The sequence below is a fragment of the Ovis canadensis genome, chromosome 17 (genome assembly GCF_042477335.2).
Source record: "Ovis canadensis isolate MfBH-ARS-UI-01 breed Bighorn chromosome 17, ARS-UI_OviCan_v2, whole genome shotgun sequence".
NCBI lineage: Eukaryota > Metazoa > Chordata > Mammalia > Artiodactyla > Bovidae > Ovis > Ovis canadensis.
The window spans coordinates 39,587,051-39,608,506 of record NC_091261.1 but is presented as its reverse complement, the minus strand read 5'-3'; the positions used below and the strand labels follow the sequence as shown (position 1 = coordinate 39,608,506).

At 39.0% G+C, this 21,456-nt stretch overlaps 1 pseudogene; it reads left to right on the top strand.

Annotated features, from left to right (window-relative positions):
- Positions 1 to 18,230: 18,230 nt before the first annotated feature.
- Positions 18,231 to 18,707, top strand: LOC138422686 (vesicle transport protein SFT2A pseudogene; annotated as a pseudogene).
- The last annotated feature ends 2,749 nt before the right edge of the window (positions 18,708 to 21,456 follow it).

The window sequence follows — 21,456 nt, the reverse complement described above, 5'->3', positions numbered from 1 at the left end:
GTCACAATTGTTTATTATTACTTTTATTATCTTAGGAAGTGCGTCAAGAAAGATCTTGTGGTGATTTATGTCAGAGAGTTTTTTCCTATGTTTTCCTCTAAGAGTTTTAAAGTGTCCTATCTTTCATTTAAGTCTTTAATTCACTTTGAGTTTATTTTTGTGTATGGTATTAGATAGTATTCTAATTTCATTCTTTTCCATGTAGCTGTCCAGATTTCCCAGCACCACTTATTGAAGAGGCTGTAACCTTTTCTCAATATAGGGAGATTAGGAAGTAGGCAGTTATGATTGTCTGTCACATACCACCATTCTGTAGACTAGTGAATTTAATGAATATGTAATCTGTATGAGTTAGGGCTTTCCAGAGAAACAACCAATAGGATATATATAGATAAGAGAAATTTGTTATAGGAAATGGCTCACACAATTACAGAAACCAAGAAGTCCCACAGTCAGCTATCTCCAAGTTGGAGAGCCAGGCAAGGTTGATATAATTCAGTCTGCGTCTAAAGGCCTGAGAATCGAGGGCCTGATGGTGTAAGTCCCAATCTGATTCCAAAAGTACAAGAAGTAGGAGCTCTGATGTCCAGGAGGAGGAGAAATTGGATGTCTCAGCTCAGGTAAAAAGAGCTGTACCTGTTTGTTCTATTCAGACCCGTGTTAATTTAGATGATGCCCACCAGCATTAGTTAGGGTCATCTTCTTTGCTCAGTCTACTGAAGAAAGGCTAGTTTCTTCCAGAGACACCCTCACAGACACACAAAGAAACAATGTTTTACCAGCCATCTGGATAGTCCTTAGCCCAGTCAAGTTGATACATAAAACTAACCATCACTCCATCTTACAGTTTTTATAGGTATTTGCTTCCTCATAGTACAACTTTTCGATGTGGCCAAAAAAAGCATGTTTATTAACAAATCCAAATATGTTTAGCTTCTGTGTTCCATATAAAATAAAAAGCCAAAAGTATGTAACCTTGTGCTTAGTAATGAATGTTTCAGTAGTTTATCTTACTTAGAAATGGTCTAGATATTTAACACATATCTGTTACTTAACTTAGCATAACTCAAAGTTTACATGTTACCAGAAAGACTTTGGAAAATATTTTCAGGCAGATATGTTATTAAACAAAGTTAATCATTATCTCAAGTTATTTCCTTCTTAACTATTTTTATAGCATATGCGTGTTAGGCATGTATCACAAATGCAAAACCTATAAAGGTTAAATACATGGGTTCTTTTGTTTTACTGCTGTGCTTGATATGCATAAAGTAATGGATAATGGATATCACAAAATTTATTTATATTGCATCTTGTCCATTTGTTCTTATAATTTTTATAGTCTTAAACATTTAAGAGATATACTATTACCTTCTTTGACTAGTAAACCCAAGTAAAATAAAAAAGTATGCTTAATGCTAACACTATGACATAGTCATTTTTATGATACCAGACTAGTCAAAAATTTACTCAGGCAGGTCACATGAATTTCAAAAACATTTGGGTTCATTTCTATATTTCTTAGAGTTTTAAGAATATTTTATTTAAGGTCTTTAAACCAATTTGAGAGCTACTTTATGAGACTGTGTAAATTAATTTGGTAATACCATCTGGAAGTAGAAAAATATCATGTATACATGACATATGTACATACATAAACATATACAAATATACAGACACGAGACCAAATAGCTCCCATTCTGAAATGTTAGTGATGAGTCTGATAAACACAGTAATGTGAACTCACCAATTTACATGAAATAGTTGCTCCACTTTATATTTTTTTCTGAATTGTGTTTCTGGCAAACAGGACAAGGTGAGATTACTTACTCAACAGAGAGCTAAAGGATTTCACCAATATTTGTGGAGGAAGCGTTAAGACTTTCTTTTGCTCTGATGTGTAATCTTAAGGAGGCTGTAGAGAGAGAACAAGATGGCAGAGGAGTAGGTGGACGTGGAGAACATCTCTCTCCATGGATACATCAGGAATACACCTTCAGACACAGAAGTACATGCAGAACACCAGCTGAGAGAGGACAGGAGTACCTCACCAGCGGAAAAGAATATACAGACCAACGCAAAACTTGGTAGGACGAAGGAACGTGGGGGAGAAACAGGAGTGTGAGTACGGCTGGATCTGCTCTCGGCAGGTGAGGAAACTGAAGCAGGGATCCGATCCGCGAAGCAGGGCAATTGTCTGAGTCAGAGAAACACTGAAGGCTGAAACAGCTGATCTGTGGCAGCCTGAATGGAATGAGAATCAGACGGTCCTTGCCACAGCCATACATACCCCAGACAGGGACACATTCCCCTGGAAGGCGCAGGGGCTGGGAACTGGAGTTTATAGATTGTGGAGCAATCCCTGGGCGAGGGCTGCTGTTGACTGTGGAGAGATGGATTGAGAGGATGTGCAGGAGATTGTGGTGGGAAATGCCTGTGGAGAAAAGCTGAGCAGTCATGGAAGCAAGGTGATACTGCTGAGTCACGTGTAGGGGGTGGAGCCATCACCATAGCCTCTCTCCCCCAACATGCCAGCATTGGGCATGAAAATAGAGAGGCTGGTCTATCAAATGCCTGATGCACTGAACTACGGAGTAGGATCCCATCCAGGGTGCCCCTTGAAGTGCCTGACACTGATCTACAGAGGAGAACCCCAGCCAGGGGGGCCCCTCTATGTGCCTGACACACCGAACAACAGAGAAGGACCCCACGTAAGGCAGCCCTCTAAGTGCCCGAACAGACAGAGCTAGGGAGAAAGACTGGCCAAAGAGGCCTTCTAATTGCCAGCTACCAGAGGCTCGAAGAAAGACTCTGTAGGGCCGTAACTCCTGCGGCAGAGGCAGTCTGTGTCTCTGTACACTTGGTGCGGCCAGGATCCCTGCAAGCCAAGCAGCTGTGCCACCTTCATGCTCAACTCTCACTGGGGCAGAGCTGCCGCAGGCAAAAAATGTCTTGCATCTATGTACGCAGGCTCACTTCGGTCGTGTCTGACTCTTTGTGACCCTGTAGACTGTGGCCTGCCAGGTTTCTCTGTCAGGGAGGGGGTTTCTCCAGGCAAGAATACTGGAGCATATTGGCCAATACTGGTTGCCATACCCTTCTAGAGCACTGTATTTCCTGCTGCCCTAGCCACCAACTCCCCTGAGTACCTGGTGCTGCCAGAACCCCTGCGACCCAAGCAGCTGCACCACCTCCACACCTGGCCCTCACGGGGACAAACCCAAGTCCTCCAGGGCAGCCTTGGGAGCAAACCCCAGTGGATGACCCACATGCAGAGATGGAAATAAAACCACAATTGAAACCCAGGGGCAGTGTGGCTAAGGAATAAGACCCCAAACCCTCTCACCAGCTGTACAAGCTACAGATTAAATCCACACAATCAACTAGGCAAACTCTGTGTCTATGGAATATATAAAAGGTAAGCTCCCACAAAAGAAAACACACTAGTTCTGATAGCTGTGGGCATTGGAGGCAAGAACACAGGAGTAGGACCAGATTAGAATCTGAGCTGCCCCCATAGCCGGAACAGAGATCAGCACAGTGTTGGAGGGCATCCTAGGGAGGTGAGGTGGACTGTGATTCCCAGAGAGGGAAAGGACTCTAACAGCAGTGACTCAAGAAAAACGTTTATTATTCTTATGTTTTGACTTGTTCCGTAGATTCTTTTAGATTAAAAAAAATTTTTTTCCCTTTTTTCCCCCTCTCTGTTGTAGTTGTCGATTTTATTGGCACTATGAAATCTATTTAAGCTTTTGAGCTTTTCTTTCTCAGTCATGTTTTTTATTGTTGTTATAAATCTCTGCCTCTACATTGGGCTTTTGCATTTCTGGAGAGTTTTCCTTTTTTCTCCTTCTTCCATTTTTTTTCCCTTCTCTTTTTTATAATTTTAATTTTTAATTTTGTAACCTATTATATTTTTTCTACATTTATTCTTTGGCTTGCCTTTCCTACTGTTCTTTCCCCCTTGCAGTTAATCTTTAGTGTATATAAATCTTCATCTACCTCTATTTAACTTTCCATATCTTTTCTTTCTTTCTTCCCTTTCCTTTCTTTCTTCCCTTTCCTCTCAAGATATCTGTTAGTTTTGTTTTCATTGCTTTATTCCCCACTTGGCACCCCGCTTTAGTTTTGTTTTCCACTTTGTGCTTTAGTTAGTTTTGTTCTTAACTGGTAAATATAATTTTTTATTTCTTTTGTTTGCCAGGTCAATCTATTGTACTTTATTTTTCTTGGACTGTTTTGACTTTGCTCATGGGTATATATGTATATGTGTATATTCCTTTATTTTAATTATTATTTGCCTGATTTTGTAACTGCCATTTGTTTGAAGTCCATCTTTGGTTTCTTGTTTTTGGATATTTGTTTTAATCTCACTTAATGCCATGACAAACCACTTGTAGAATCTTCGTTCCTGACCAGAGATCAAGCCCTGAGTCTTTGGAGTGGGAGCACTGACTCCAAGACCCTGGACTAGAACTAACCCTAGGGAGTATCAAACAGTGAGAACTCACACAAAGGACACCACTTGAATACAAGACCTGCCATCACCCAACCACTAGTAGCACCCTGTGCAGGCTGCCTCATCTAAACAACAAACAAAACAAAAATACTAACCCAATCATCAACAGACAGGAGTACCACCTCACTCAGCCTTGCCCATCAGAGGAGAAACCAACAAAAACTCAGCACAAATCTCACCCTATACAAAGCTTACACAAACCACTGGACCAACCTTAGGAGGGAAGAAACCAAAAGGGAGAAAGGGTTCAAACTTGAAGCCTGGGAAAAGGAGACCTCAAACATAATAAGTTAAAAAAACAGATAATGAAAAGGCAGAGAAATACTACACAAATGAAGCAACAAACTAGAAACACAGAAGTCCAAATAAAAGAAGAAGAAATAGGCAAACTGGAAAAGAACTCAGAATAATGATAGTAAAGATGCTCAAAAACCTTGAAAACAAAATTGAGAAAATACAAGAATCAATTAACAAAGACTTAGAAGAATTAAAGAATAAACATACAGAGACAGACAACACAATTAACTGAAGTTAAAAATACTCTAGAAGGAATCAGTAGCAGAATATCTGAAGCAGAAGAATGAATCTGTGAACTGGAAGATAAAATGGTGAAAATAACTTCTGAAGAGCAGAATAAAGTAAAAAGAATAAAAAGAACTGAGGATAGTCTCAGAGACCTCTGGGACAATATCAAATGGACCAACATTTGAATTATAGAGGTCCAGAAAAAGAAGAAAAAAAGAAAGGGTATGAGAAGATTTTTGAAGAGATTATAGTTGAAAATTTCCCCAACTATATGGAAAAGGAAATAGTCAATCAAGTCCAAGAGGCATAAAGAGTCCCATACAGGATGAACCCAAGGAGAAACACACTAAGACACATACTAATCAAAGTAACAAAGATTAAACACAAAGAAAGAATATTAAAAGCAGCAAGGGAGAAGCAAAAAGTAACATAAAAGGGAAACCCAATACATTTAACAGCTGATCTTTCAGCAGAAACTCTGAAGACCAGAAGGGAATGGCAGGATATATTTAAAGTGAAAAATCTACAACCAAGATTACTGTACCTGGCAAGGATCTCACTCCAAATTGATGGAGAAATAAAAAGCTTTTCAGACAAGCAAAAGTTAAGAGAATTCAGTACCACCAAACCAGCTTTACAACAAATGTTAAAAGAACTTATATAGTCAAGAAATACAAGAGAAGAAAAAAGATATACAAAATCGGCTCCAAACAATTAAGAAAATGGCAATAGGAACATATATATCAATAATTACTGTAAATGTAAATGGATTAAATGCTCCAACCATAAGACACAGACTGGCTGAATGGATACAAAAACAAGATCCATATATATGTTGTCTACAAGAAATCCACCTCAGACCTAAAGACACATATAGACTGAAAGTGAGAGGATGGAAATATATATTCCATGCGCATGGGAAGCAAAAGAAAGCTGGAGTAGCAATCCTCATATCAGACAAAATAGACCTTGAACTAAAGAAGATTACAAGAGATAAGGAAGGACATTACATAATGATCAAGGGATCAATCCAAGAGGAAGCCATATAAAGCGTCTGCCTGCAATTCGGGAGACCTGGGTTCAATCCCTGGGTCAGGAAGATCCTCTGGAGAAGGAAATGGCAACCCACTCCAGTTGCCTGGAAAATCCCATGGATGGAGCCTGATAGGCTATATAGTCCATGGGGTCGCAAAGAGTCGGACACGAATGAGCGACTTCACTGCACTTCACTTCACTTCACTTCATGCACTCAGTACATGACAAACACTAACAGACATGAAAGGAGAAATTGACAGTAACACAATAATAGTAGACTTTAACACCCCACTCACGCTGATGGACAGATCATCAAAACAGAAAATTAATAAGGAAACAAGTCTTAAATGATACATTTGATGAGATGGATCTCATTGATATCTTCAGGACATTCCGTCCAAATGCAGAAGAATACACCTTCTTCTCAAGTGCACACGGAACATTCTCCAGGATAGACCACATATTGGGTCACAAATCAAACCTCAGTAAATTTAAGAAAATTGAAATTGTATCAGGCATCTTCTCTAACCACAATGCTATAAGATTAGATATCAATTACAAGAAAAAAACTGTAAGAAACACACACATGGAGATTAAACAACACGTTTCTAAATAACCAACAGGTTACTGAAGGAATCAAAAGGGAAATTAAAAAATTTCTAGAAACAAATGACGATGAAAACACGACAACTCAAAATCTGTGGGATACAGCAAAAGCAGTCCAAAGAGGGAATTTAGAGCAATACAATCCTACCTCAAGAAACAAGAAAAACATCAAACAGACAATCTAACTTTACACCTAATACAACTGGAAAATAAGAACAAAAAACCCAAAATTAATAGAAGGAAAGAAATCATAAAGATCTGAGCAGAAATAAATGAAAAAGAAATGAAAACAATAGTAAAGATGAATAAAACTAAAAGCTGGTTCTTTGAGAAGATAAACAAAATTGACAAACCTTTAGCCAGACTCATCAAGAAAAAAAGAGAAAAGAATCAAATCAACAAAATTAGAAATGAAAAAGGAGAGGTTACAAGAGACATTGCAGAAATACAAAGGAATATAAGAGACTATTATGAACAACTATATGGCAGTAAAATGGACAACCTGGAAAAAATGGACAGATTCTTAGAAAAGTTCAATCTTCCAAGACTGAACCAGGAGGAAATAGAAATTATGAACAACCCAATTACAAGCACTGAAATTGAAGCTGTGATCAAAAATCTCCCAAAAAATAAAAGCCCAGGACCAGATGGCTTCACAAGAAAATTCTATCAAACATTTAGAGAAACACTAATGTCTATCCTTCTAAAACTCTTTCAAAAAATTGCAGAGGAAGGAACATTTCCAAACTCATTCTACGAGGTCACCATCACCCTAATACCAAAACCAGACAAAGACAACACAAAAAAAGAAAACTACAGGCCAATATCACTGATAAACATAGATGCAAAAATTCTCAACAAAATTTTAGCAAACAGAATTTAGCAACATATCAAAAAGCTCATACACCATGATCAAGTTGGGTTTATTCCAGGAATGCAAGGCTTCTTCAATATATGCAAATATCAATGTGATACACCATATTAACAAATTGAAAGATAAAACCATATGATCATCTCGATAGATGCAGATAAAGCCTTTGACAAAATTCAGCACTCATTTATGATTAAAACCCTTCCTAAAATGGGCATAGAAGGATCCTACCTCAACATGGTAAAGGCCATATATGATAAGCCTATGACAAATATTCTCAATGGCGACAAACTGAAAGCTTTCCCCCTAAGATCAGGAACAAGACAAAGAGTGTCCCCCTTCACCACTATTATTCAACATAGTTCTAGAAGTCCTAGCTCTAGAAATCAGAGAAGAAAAAGAAATTAAAGGAATCCAGATTGGAAAAGAAGAAGTAAAACCCTCACTGTTTGCAAGTGACATGATACTGTACATAGAAAACCCTAAAGATACTATCAGAAAGTTACTAGAGCTGATCAGTGAATTTAGCAAAGTCTCAGGATACAAAATCAATACACAGAAATCACTTGTATTTCTATATACTAACAATGACAAATCAGAAAGAGAAATTAAGGAATCAATCCCATATACCATTGCAACAAAAAGAATAAAATATCTAGGAATAAACTTACCTGAGGAGGCATAAGAACTGTACACAGAAAATCATAAGACACTGATGAAAGAAATCAAAGATGACATAAACAGATGGAGAGATATTCCATGTTTCTGGGTGGGAAGAATCAATATTGTGAAAATGACTATACTACCAAAGGCAATCTGCAGATTTAATGTGATCCCTATCAAATCACCAATGGCATTTTGCACGGAACTAGCACAGAGTGAAAGTTGCTAAGTCACGTCTGACTCTTTGCGATCCCATGGACTGTACAGTCATGGAATTCTCTAGGCCAGAATACTGGAGTGGGTTGCCATGCCCTTCTCCACGGGATCTTCCCAACCCAGGGATCGAACCCAGGTCTTCTGCATTGCAGGCAGATTCTATACAGCTGAGCCACAGGGAAAGTCCTGAAGTAGCACAAAAAATTTCACAATTCATATGGAAACACAGAAGACCCTGAAAAGCCAAAGCAGTCTTGAGAAAGAAGAATGGAGCTGAAGGAATCAACCTTCTAACTTCAGATTACACTACAAAGCTACAGTCATCAAGACAGTATAGTACTGGCACAAAAACAGAAATATAGACAAGGGAGCAAGATAAAAAGCCAAGAAATAAACCCATGCACCTATGGGTACCTTAGTTTTGACAAAAGAGGGAAGAATATACAATGGGCAAAGATAGCTTCTTCAATAAATGGTGCTGTGAAAACTGGACAGCTACATGTAAAAGAATGAAATTAGAGGTGTTCCTTATGCTATACACAAAGATAAACTCAAAATGGATTAAAGACCTAAATTAAGACCAGAAATTATAAACCTCTTAGAGGAAAACATAGGCAGAACACTCGATGACATAAATCAAAGCAAGATCCCCTATGACCCACCTCCTAGAATAATGGAAATAAAAGCAAATGTAAACAAGTGGGACCTGATTAAACTTAAAACCTTTTGCACAGCAAAGGAAACTATAAGCAAGGTGAAAAGACAACCCTCAGAATGGGGGAAAATAATAGCAAATGAAACAACTGATAAAGGCTTAATTTCCAAAATATACAAGCAGCTCATACAACTCCATGCCAGAAAAACAACCTAATCAAAAACTGGGAAAAAGACCTAAACAGACATTCCTCCAGAGAAGACATACAGATGGCTAACAAACACGTGAAAAGGTGCTCAACATCGCTCAGTATTAGAGAAATGCAAATCAAAACCACAACGAGATATCACTTCACATCAGTCAGAATGGCCATCATCAAAAAGTCTACAAACAATAAATGCTGGAGAGGGTGTGGAGAAAAGGGAACACCCTTGCATTGTTGGTGGGAATGTAAATTGATAGAGCCACTGTGGAAGATGGTATGGAGATTCCTTTAAAAACTAAGAATAAAAGCAACATATGACCCAGCAATCCCACTCCTAGGCCTATACCCTGAGGAAACCAAAATTGAAAAAGACACACGTATCCCGTTGTTCATTGTAGCACTATTTGCAATAGGTAAAACATGGAAGCAACCTAGAGGTCCATCAACAGATGGTACATATACACAATGGAATATTACTCAGCCATAAAAAGGAACACATTTGAGTCAGTTCTGATGAGGAGGATGGACCTAGAACCTATTATACAGAGTGAAGTGAGTCAGAAAGAGAAAGATAAATATCATATTCTAATGCACATATACAGAATCTAGAAGAATGGTACTGGAAAAACTTATTGACAGGGCAGCAATGGAGAAACAGACATAGAGAACAGACTTATGGACATGGGGATAGGGGAGGAGAGGGAGAGATGTAAGCAAAAAGTAACATGGAAACTTACATTACCATATGTAAAATAGAGAGCCAATGGGAATTTGCTGTATGGCTAAGGAAACTCATACAGGGGTTCTGTATCAATCTAGAGGGTTGGGATAGGGAGTGAGATGGTAGGAAAGTTCAAAAGAGAAGGGATATATGTATACCGATGGCTGATTCTTGTTGAGGTTTGGCAGAAAACAAAATTCTGTAAAGCAATTATCCTTCAATAAAAAAAGAAAAAGAAAAAAAAGAAGCTGTGGAATGAATTTTAGGTGAGAGACTGAGGGAATATTCAGTCAGTTGTCTAAATGTTTCCAAGGCTCATCTGAGTGGATACAGTATCCAATCTATTTGAAATCAGCCCTTTTTTTTTTATTCTTCTTTTCTTCCTCAGGTAGTTGCTTCTGGGGATCCCTGAGTCCCTTGAGAGCCCTCATAGGGGCCAGAGGCTTAAAATTCTACTGACTATAGGGAGTTGAGGGCCTAGACAGGAAAGAGAAGTTCTAACAGGGCTAGGTACTCATTGCACTCAATTGCACTCATTTCACATGCTAGTAAAGTAATGCTCAAAATTCTCCAAGCCAGGCTTCAGCAATACGTGAACTGTGAACTCCCTGATGTTCAAGCTGGTTTTAGAAAAGGCAGAGGAACCAGAGATCAAATTGCAAACATCCGCTGGATCATGGAAAAAGCAAGAGAGTTCCAGAAAAACATCTATTTCTGTTTTATTGACTATGCCAAAGCCTTTGACTGTGTGGATCACAAGAAACTGTGGAAAATTCTGAAAGAGATGGGAATACCAGACCACCTAACCTGCCTCTTGAAAAATCTGTATGCAGGTCAGGAAGCAACAGTTAGAACTAGACATGGAACAACAGACTGGTTCCAAATAGGAAAAGGAGTATGTCAAGGCTGTATATTGTCACCTTGCTTATTTAACTTCTATGCAGAGTACATCATGAGAAACGCTGGACTGGAAGAAACACAAGCTGGAATCAAGATTGCCAGGAGAAATATCAATAACCTCATATGCAGGTGACACCACCCTTATGGCAGAAAGTGAAGAGGAGCTAAAAAGCCTCTTGATGAAAGTGAAAGAGGAGAGTGAAAAAGTTGGCTGAAAGCTCAACATACAGAAAACGAAGATCATGGCATCCAGTCCCATCACTTCATGGGAAATAGATGGGGAAACAGTGTCAGATTTTACTTTTTTGGGCTCCAAAATCACTGCAGATGGTGATTGCAGCCATGAAATTAAAAGATGCTTACTCCTTGGAAGAAAAGTTATGACCAACCTAGATAGCATATTCAAAAGCAGAGACATTACTTTGCCGACTAAGGTCCGTCTAGTCAAGGCTGTGGTTTTTCCTGTGGTCATGTATGGATGTGAGAGTTGGACTGTGAAGAAGGCTGAGTGCCGAAGAATTGATGCTTTTGAACTGTGGTGTTGGAGAAGACTCTTGAGAGCCCCTTGGACTGCAAGGAGATCCAACCAGTCCATTCTGAAGGAGATCAACCCTGGGATTTCTTTGGAAGGAATGATGCTAAAGCTGAAACTCCAGTACTTTGGCCACCTCATGAGAAGAGTTGACTCATTGGAAAAGACTCTGATGTTAGGGGCAGGAGGAGAAGGGGACGACCAAGGATGAGATGGCTAGATGGCATCATGGACTCGATGGACTTGAGTCTGAGTGAACTCCGGGAGATGATGATGAACAGGGAGGCCTGGCGTGCTGCAATTCATGGGGTTGCAAAGAGTCAGACATGACTGAGCAACTAAATTGAACTGAACTGAACAGGGCTAGGTAGAGGAGTGAAGGAGGCATTGTTTGAAGGTGGATTCATCAAAAGATTCAAAGAATGAAGGGAAAGGGAAAGTGGTAAAAGGAAGAGAAATAATGGAAAGGGAGAAGTCTTGGATGAGTCAGTTCAGAGAGATCCTTAGTTGCAAATTATCCTTCATAATATCATGCCAACAAGAAAGGAAGTGGACAGTTAATCCAGTAATGGTGGAGCATGTAGTTAGCAAGTAGTTTCAGTCAACCGAGAAGTTCTGTGGGGGAAGCAGGAATCAAACAGAGAGAACAAAGAGGCTTCAGAAGGAGCTAGGAAACAAACTTCCAGCCCAGGAGTCAGAGAATAAATCACCATTTGAAACAAAGAGCCAGGAAGAACTTCCAGCCCAAGGGTCTGATGATGAATTTGATCACATCTAAGTTGTAACGCCATAAGTGTTAAAGAAAAAGTTGTCCTACACCTGTTAAAACAGTAAGAAAGACTTTATTCAGAACTGTTTTGATAGGTGATCAAGACTATGGCAGTAGGGGAGAGAGACTGGGCTCAACTCTAAATGTAGTAAGAATGAGTAGAGATTTATAGCCGAGGAGTGGGCGGGGGGTTGAGGGGATGAGTCCCTGGGTAGAAAATTAATGAGGAGGCATCAAGAGTTAGGGGGATTGTTGTTAAATTGACTTAACAGGTTTCTTGCTAAAGGCAGGCTATGGTGATCCGTTATCACGGGAGGGAAATTCTCTCTACACTGACTTAACAGGATTCTTGATACATTTAAGCTGTACAGCAAAGTTGGAGGCCATAGTTGACAATGAGTCCAGAAGAGATTCCAAGGAGTCTAAAATTTGGTCAAGGAGCATGTCTGTGCTGTTTTGTTACAGCAGCCCAGATGGATTAATCCAGGTGGGTCTAACTGACCTTGTTACTAAAACACTTGACGTAAGGACAAGTTCCAGTTCCCTGCCCCCACGCAGAATCCAGAAGCAGTCCCCCAAATTGCAGATTTCCAACTTTAAACGCTGGAAGATTCAGCCTCCTCCAGTCCCCTGATAGTAAAGGCTCCTGCTGCTGTAATTATACTAAGATTCTTTGACTTCTGTTTTCACCAGGCTTTGCGTGTTCACCTTGTGTCACACTTTTCTGCCTTCTAAACTTGTCCTTCAACAGTTTTCTTCACTTTTGCACTTACAGACTTGATAGGAGAGGTGAGAATGGGAAACTTACTATTGAAAATAATTTCTTGATCTCTCCATTCTGTCTACATTTTAAGTATTTATAAAAACACATTATATCTTAGTCTCTGATTAAGTAAAACTGAGTAACAAATGGATTGAAAATCTTAATGTTTTCATTCTGAAAAATTACTGCTTTATGAAAACTTCATCTGTAGCAGACAGACAGTGGAGAGAGTGATTATTCATATTGCAGACTAATCTTCCCGTTTTCAGAATTTTACAGAGAGCTACTCCTTGCCCCCAACCATATCCCGACATTTCCTTTCTTTCTTCACTGCCAAATACTTTCCCATTTTTGCAGGTCTTATAATCTGTTAATACAAACATTTGAGATTTACAGTTTTTATGCCCAAGAATGACATTATGTCTGACATTTCATTTAGTTTTTAAGACTTCAAAGCCTTAATCTCAGAATAGCAAGCAGCTTCTTCTAGAAGGCTAACACCAACAGTTGGTAGTGGCTCTCTGAGTGACACTTTTGCATTTAGCAGAACAGAAAATCATAGTGGGTTAGTGCTGTCTACCCTGAGAGTGGAATGGGGAGTGATGGCAGGGGGGTGCCACATATTTTTCTAACCTTATGTAGCCCAAAGGGAAGGTAAGGTGACTTTTTTCAAACACCATGATGGAAACAGTCTGTGATAGGAACCAATAATAGAAGACAGTTTGGATTGAGAAGGCTTTTTAGTGCCTCTGAAATCTCACTACCCGTACTCCTCAGCTTCTCATTATGTACCCTGGTGGGTTTGCCTTCTTCTGGTTGGTCACCTTTTGATGATGCTCCTCTTAGTATGTACAATCCATGATGGAATGAATAATAGAACATCTTACATGCGATGGAATACAAATCTGTCCAATGTGACACTTCTTAAATTGATCTTTTTAAAAACTGTGTTTGCTTATTTTTGGCTGCGCTGGATCTTTGTTGCTGCACGTGGGCTTTCTCTAGTTGTGGTGAGTGGGGGCTGCTTTCTCGATTCAGTGTGTGTGGTTTTTACAGTGGAGCACAGGCTCTAGGGCTTGCAAGCATCAGTAGTTGCGGTGCATGGGCTTAGTAGCCCTGTGGCAAACCCATGTCCCCTGCATCGGCAGGCAGATTCTTAACCACTGGACCACCAGGGAAGTCTGAAATGTGATGTTTTTATTGAGCCATTTTAATACAGTTAATCCAAATATGTCTTCAGGGTTATGTATTTCACTCGAATTTTGTAGGGAAGGAGAAAGAATAAGTAGAAATCAAGACCAGAGGGTGGACTCAACATGTGTGTTTGAATATCCTAAACTACTATGATCCTGCTCAGGCTGGTGGTGGGTGACATGGTTGAAGTGGAAGGAAACAGGGCAAGTTAAAAGACCACAATAACCGCAACTTTCATGAAAAAACTGAGAGAGGATGGGTTTAAGAGTTTGGGCAAAATGAAGCTTGTGCTTCGTTTTGCTATACTGTCTCTGATTACTGATACTGAGCTTCAGGATATATAAAATGAAGTCCACACCTGATGGCTCACATGGTAAAGAATCTGCCTGCAGTGCAGGAGACCTGGATTCAGTCCCTGGGTCGGGAAGATCCCTGGAGAAGGAAATGACAACCCACTCCAGTTTTCTTGCCTAGAGAATTCCATGGACAGAGGAGCCTGGTGGGCTACAGTCCATGGGGTCACAAAGAGTCGAACAAGAATGAGAAACTCTTTCACTTTCTGTATTATATCAATCTTCTCTGATGTCTTTGCTTATCCTGTAGTTACTAATTTAACTTATGAAAATGATATTTATATGACATGAGTTTTCCTAAAATCTGGCATGAATTTTTTTGATTTGGAGGCCACATGAGTGCTTACAGTCTTTAGGTAACAGAGCTACAAAATACAGAGCCTGAGTTCTTCAGCAGGTTTCTGCCAAGTGTAAAGATTGAAGAGGGATGGAGGAAGAAGAGCTCTAGTTTGGCTTAGAGACCCCAGGAATAAAAACCTCAGTTAGATTCTTTGCAAGCTGCTTTTGAATTAAAGTTCAGATTTGAGAATTTAACTGGGTTAGAGTAACTCTAGAGGACCTCAGGGTTTCTGGGATATCTCAGAACCCCAGAAAGCTACTCATCTTCAGAAGACTCAAATCAGGATAAGCTTGGAAGTTGATCAACCAAATATGGAGAATCCTGCCTATAGAAATCAACCCTAAAATAGCTTTTCACTCTCAAGCCAAGTCACTTCTCAAGGACTAATGTAGGAGCAAGTCAAGCAGTTATTAAATATCCAGTTTACTGTTTGAGCAACAGATCAGAGTGCATGTTAGTTTCATGAGCATAGGAAATCCTTTCAGTCATAGTGTGGATTTGTGATATCTGTTCATTTTATTTCTTTGAGTAGGAAAGACTGCAGAAGGAAACTCCTCAACGCAAATTACAATGGCTTCCAAGACAGCAGTGATGCTTAAGAAATGTCATGTTGCTTGACACACGGGCTTTTTGAACTGTGCATCAGAGTATTTGTTTAAAATACTACTGTGAGAGTCCTTTCTGCAAAGCTGTCTATAAACATTTTCACTTCCTTGTAAATAATTACCATAGGATAAAAGGACCAACTAGAAAGTATGAGTTCTAGGCCCTGAGTTCTTGTGCCTCATCTAAATTTGCTTTATAAAATCTCTCTGGAAAAATCAGGAATGTGAATTTAATGGCCTGGGTGGGTTTTTGCATTGTAAGTCTACAAAGCAGTATGTTGAGAAAGCTTAGTGCTTGGAATCACCCAATGTACTTTATACATTTATTTAGAGAAGAATAGTTTAGTTTTAATTATTTATGATAATAGCTCTCAAAACACTAGTAAATGTCCTTGGGTGCATATTTTGTAAAAGTAATGAAGTCTTTGTAATGTGAGCTTTCTCTGCAGCTATAAGCTGCCTTCTCTTTGCTAGCAGACCAGGGCAGAAGAGTGTGTCTGCGTTTTTGCATAAGACTGTATATAAATTACCAGGCTGGAGGTGTTTAGCAAGATGCTACTGAACCTGATCAAGGATTTCTAAGAACTATTCCTGGGTATACTCACTACTCCACCCCACAACCACCCTCCCTCTCAATCATAGTTGCTAATGAGCAACTTGATCAAAGAAAACATCACCATGAGGGGGATGAGCTGCCTATCAGAACATTGTTGTTATGGTGTTTCAGTGTTTTTCTTGTTGTTCTTCCTTTCTTGCTACAGTCTTATGGTACTACAATAAAACATAGAAAGAAGCAATGTAAATCTACTATATTTCCTTCTGGCCTGAGTTGTATATACTGTGGTCTATGGATAAGTCTTATGTCAAAAAACCTTCTTTTTTCTTTGGTTTCTTTCTTCTGCTTCTCTCTACCTAGCTCCTCTGCCTAGGATTAGCTTTTTTTTTTTCCCCCTTCACTTGCGGGGAATTTATACACAACAAAACCATGGGAGTGTCCACAGAGCAGTCAGCAAGTATGTGTCATTCATTGACCACCAAAGTTACAGGTTCTGTTTTATACCTTTTTAGTAGCCCCCCTAGTGCCTAGTTAGGGTTCCAACATACCTTGATGAGAATGATCTATACTCAGTCTAGAGTCAGTGGGGCAAACCCCCAGCACATTTTGATTTAACTTTTACAGCTTTGCTATTTGCAAGTGACCTGAAAAGTGCTGGTGTATTGTTATCTATAATTATGAATCCCATTTCCTGGAGATTTTGTGAGAGTTAGATGAGATGCCTTTAAAGTACTTTGCAGAAAAGAATCGGCCAAGCTTGAAAGATGGTAGGTGAGATTCACTTAGCTAGTAAACAAATCTAGTTGTGTCTTCATTACAAAATGTTGGAGATCTGGATACTCAAGAAGTTTCTAGACATAGCCATTAAAATTTTACTGTAAAAAAATTACTGTAAGAATATTCTGTTTAGCCCTACCATCAGTCCATAGGCTCCCAGACAGAGACTGATTATTAAGAAAGCTGTATGTCAGTGCCTCATACTCAAATGAAATTGCACACAAATCATTGTCATTCGGACAGGAATACAGTTCTAGTAATGTCAAAAGTATCCTGCAAATTAAATATGGCTTTTTTTGTGACTGAAAGAGACTGACCAGTTCTGCTTAAAGTTCTATCTTTAGGAAAAGAGCCTCCTGGACATCTGATTTGAAATAAATGAGTCACTAGTGAATTAGAAACAATGGCAGAGACCAGATAACCTGGCTATGGGCAAGGGGCTGCCTCTTGAGAGGCAAATGTAGTACATGATCCATGAGGCAGTAATGCCAAACAAGACATGAAGGAAACATGGATTGATCAGGCAACTTGGATGGGCACAGATGGGGAGTGATTTCTAAAACTAATGGCAATGCCACCTGCCCATCAAGGATGGCATGCTAGCTCATGGGTGCAGCAAAAAGGATAATGGCAGATGCTTTTAGTGAACACCTTTATTCACAAAGCTTTCTCTTTAAATGAAAGGGGTCTGCGGCAGTTATGTTCTGCTGTGTTACAAACGACTCCAAAATTATTGGTTTAAACCACAACATTTTATTTGTTTACAGTTTATGTTTGAATCCATTTGTTCAATGAGATTCTTCCCCTCCCCACCCACAAATACAGACTCTCAATTTTATTGATCACCTTTAGAGGAAGCTAGAACCAGCTAGCTAATTTAAAATGTGATTAATAGACAGAATTAAGAACTTATCCTATCTTTCCCATATTATCTGAATTTCAGTGTAACTCAGTATTTGATGGAGGAAATGTTTTTTCTACCAAAAAAAAAAAAATCCCAGCTAATAAAGAAGGAAAAAGAAAAATATATCATCATATGTATCCTCTAATTAACTGATTCTAGGGTAGTGACCATCAATATCTGGTAATGTCATAATTAAACATTATATATCTCCTGATACACGTGTGCGGCTCCATCCATGAAGCTATCTTGCCAACAAACACCACACATATAAATAAACAAAGCCCTGAATCTGCTCCAGACTTTAGATCTAACTATAATTTCACAGGAAACATAAGAGACAGTGGAATATGTTTTCTTAAAAAAAAAAAGGATGCAGTCAGCAAAACAGACTGTGGGAAACTAAGTAGGTAAAAAAAAAAAGTTTCTTCACTTAAAAAACAAATTACAAGATTTCTCAGTGGGCGAGAGGGGCAGGTGGGGCAGGCAGGGCAGCTGCCGCTGCTGTGGCCCAAGAGCTGGCCATGGAGAAGCTGCTGTGGGTCCTGAGCGTCCAGGACAACAAGGAGCAGGGCCTGACCATGCAGGTCCTTGATGCCTTATCCCTTAGTTTCAACACCAGGCTGAAGTGGTTTGAGATATGCGTCGTCAGTGGCATCTTCTCCATCCTTGGAACTGGATTGCTGTGGCTCCCTGGAGGCATCAAGCTTTTTGAAGTGTTTTATACCTTTGGATATACTGCTGCCTTAGCCAGTACATGCTTTTTAATGGGACCCACGAAACAACTGAAGAAAATTTTTGAAACAAAGAGACTGCTTTCAACAATTGTTATACTTTTGTGTTTGGCGCTTACACTGTGCACTGCTTTTTGGTGGCATAAAAAGGGGCTGGCTATATTATTCTGCATATTGCAGTTCCTGTTGATGACCTGGTATAGTCTGCCATACATCCCATATGCAAGAGTTGTACTAATTAAGTGCTGTTCTTCTCTCCAGAGCTGAAAGCTCTTTGGTAAGAAGGAAACTTTGAAAAGACCATTTGAAAGTTGATGTTCTGGGTTTTTTTTTTTTTTTTTTTTTGATGTTTTCCTTTTGGTGAAGTGCACTTTTCCTGACCCAGTATTCACTCCAGAACAACTGCACTGACCACCTAAGACCATTTTGTATACTGATAAAAACTACATGCTGACTAAACTGTTAAATGCGTGTGACAGTAAATTCATTATGTGCCATTAATCTACTCTTCCAGAGACAAGGAGATTTTAATCATTGCCCATTGTAAATGATTTTTAGCCAGTTTTAAAATCTTTTCTAAACAGCATTTGGGATGTGAATATTTAAGGATAAGCCTATGCTGCAAGATATATTCAACCTTTTTGGTGGTTTTTAAGTGTCTACATTTTAAAAACACCTTTTTAAAATAAAAACTTTAAATGTGAAAGTTTTTGCTTTAAGCTAAAGATTGCTTTATTATATGTAATAAAAAATAATATATAAATCTTCATAATTTTGAAATAAACTCACACTTGGGAAAAACAAAGAGCAAATTACAAGATAAAAACAGAGAGAAAGAAGGGCAACAGAGAGAAAGGAGAGAGAGACTTAAACACTTACTGAAGAATTGCAGTATCTTATTTAGATACTGACCCAAACAACTGCTGTTGCTGCTGCTAAGTCGCTTCAGTCGTGTCCAACTCTGTGCGATCCCGTGGACTGGACCCTACCAGACTCCTCTGTCCATGGGATTTTCCAGGCAAGAGTACTGCGAACTGCCAAAAAAAGGAAAAAAGGAAGACAAATGAAGGCCGTGGAGAAAGAGTGAACACTGACTGGATATATATAAATCCAATATATATATATATTTGAGAATATAAAAGGATTATTTTTAATGTTTTTAGGTGTGGTACTACCATTGTGATTATGTATATATTTTTAAAAGAGTCCCTATCTTTTAGAGATACATAGTAACATATGTGTAGATGAATTGATGTATTCTCTAGGATTTCTTCAAAATAATCTAAGGTGGAGCAAAATTGGCAGTTTATTTATACCTGATGAAGCTAGGCAATAGGTACATTGGGAAATTTATACTATTCACTCTATTTATATGTGTTTGGAAAATCCCATAGTATTTTTTTTAATTAATGGAAATCACTAAAAGAAATGAAACATCATAACTTCCAAACCAGTATAGGGTGATGGGAGGACAAGAGGACCAGGAGAAAAATAGCCCAGAAAACCTTACCCATCTAATAGAGGTAGGAAAGAAGGAAAACAAAAACAGTTGCCCAAACAGTAGTATCCCAGCAAATGAAAGTTCTCTAGTAAGCCTTACTTAGCCATGCTTAGACTCCAGAAATCTCACCTCCAAAGTGAAAGTGCTTTTTTGAACTAGGACACTGGGTTCTAATCCTGATCCTCCCTGTTATAGCCATGATGTTCTCTGGGCTAAACTGTGCAGGATCCTCAGGCTGTATAAGACCCAAGACATCCTTTGGCTATTGGCAGCTTTGTGACAGCTGGCTGGGACTAGAGACCAATTTGTGCCACAAAGCTAGCAAAGCCAACTGGGTCACCTGAGGAAGTAATCTGAGCTCTAACCTGGTAAGCTAACTTTCAGCCTGTCCCCTGCTGCTGTGGCTCTTCAGGCAGAGCCTAAAGTTCTGCTACCTAACAGCCAGTCCCAAGACACTATTCCAAGAGCATCGTCTCTTACAGACTTTTAAAATATGATTTGGCAAGATTCTAGTACGGGTGATTTGCAGCCTATTTGAATGAAAATATATGTCAAAAGACGGGGCAATGGGATGGAGGTGTGAATACCACAAAGACTGCTGCTGGTCAGGCATGGGGATTTTGAAAAGGAAGAAAGCCTTTCTTCACTCAAATGTGAATTTAAGCTCTTTTCTTCTTTCCAGGTTCATCCTTTCAGGTGCTTTCTATGTGTTTTCCCACATGTTCTCTGATTTTTTTTTTCTTTTGGTTTCTCCTTTCAGAGGAGAATGGTGCTTATTGTCATCTCCTAAGCACTGCATGTATTCCCATATTTCTCCCTGGATATGCAGTTTTCATATGGCATTTCCATCTCCATTCCTGTTCCCATTTCCTTTTTGTCAAAACTTGCCTCTTTTTTAAAAAATAAATTCTTTTATTTTTCCTCTGAATCTCTGTACTTTATTCTCTCTGAAACTCCATGCTTATTCTGTTCTTGCTCTTGTCCCCTCTGGTGCATAAGACATCCATGAAAAGATTAAGTAGCGAAAAGCTCTCTGAGTAAGGTCAGGATGTGTTGTGATGTGGAAAAGCTTCTGTAGTTACTGTGCTTTATTGGTTGAGGTTGTTGTCCTTTTTATCCCCCTGGGCATTCACTAGGTATAATGTCTGGATTCTGTCTTCATTTAGCTCATAAACTCTCTTAGGGCTCTAAAAGTCAGATTGCCTTTTCCTTTGTATTTCACTTCTCAATTTGATTATCACCCTAACATGGCATCTGGTTCATGATGAGAAGAAAAGATTCAGAGAAAGAAACCAAATGAGAAAAAAAAAAAAGACCTATGTTACCTTACCAAAATTGACCTTGAACATTGATGAAGTCATAGCTAACTCTTTCTATAGGAAATTGAGGTACACCAGCATAGGCACTGAATAATACCGTATACTTTGATGATGATGGGGGATCTAGAGCTATTTTAAAAAGGGAAAACTGTATGAAAAAAAGTAAAGAAAAATAAATTGTAAAAAAAAAAAAAAG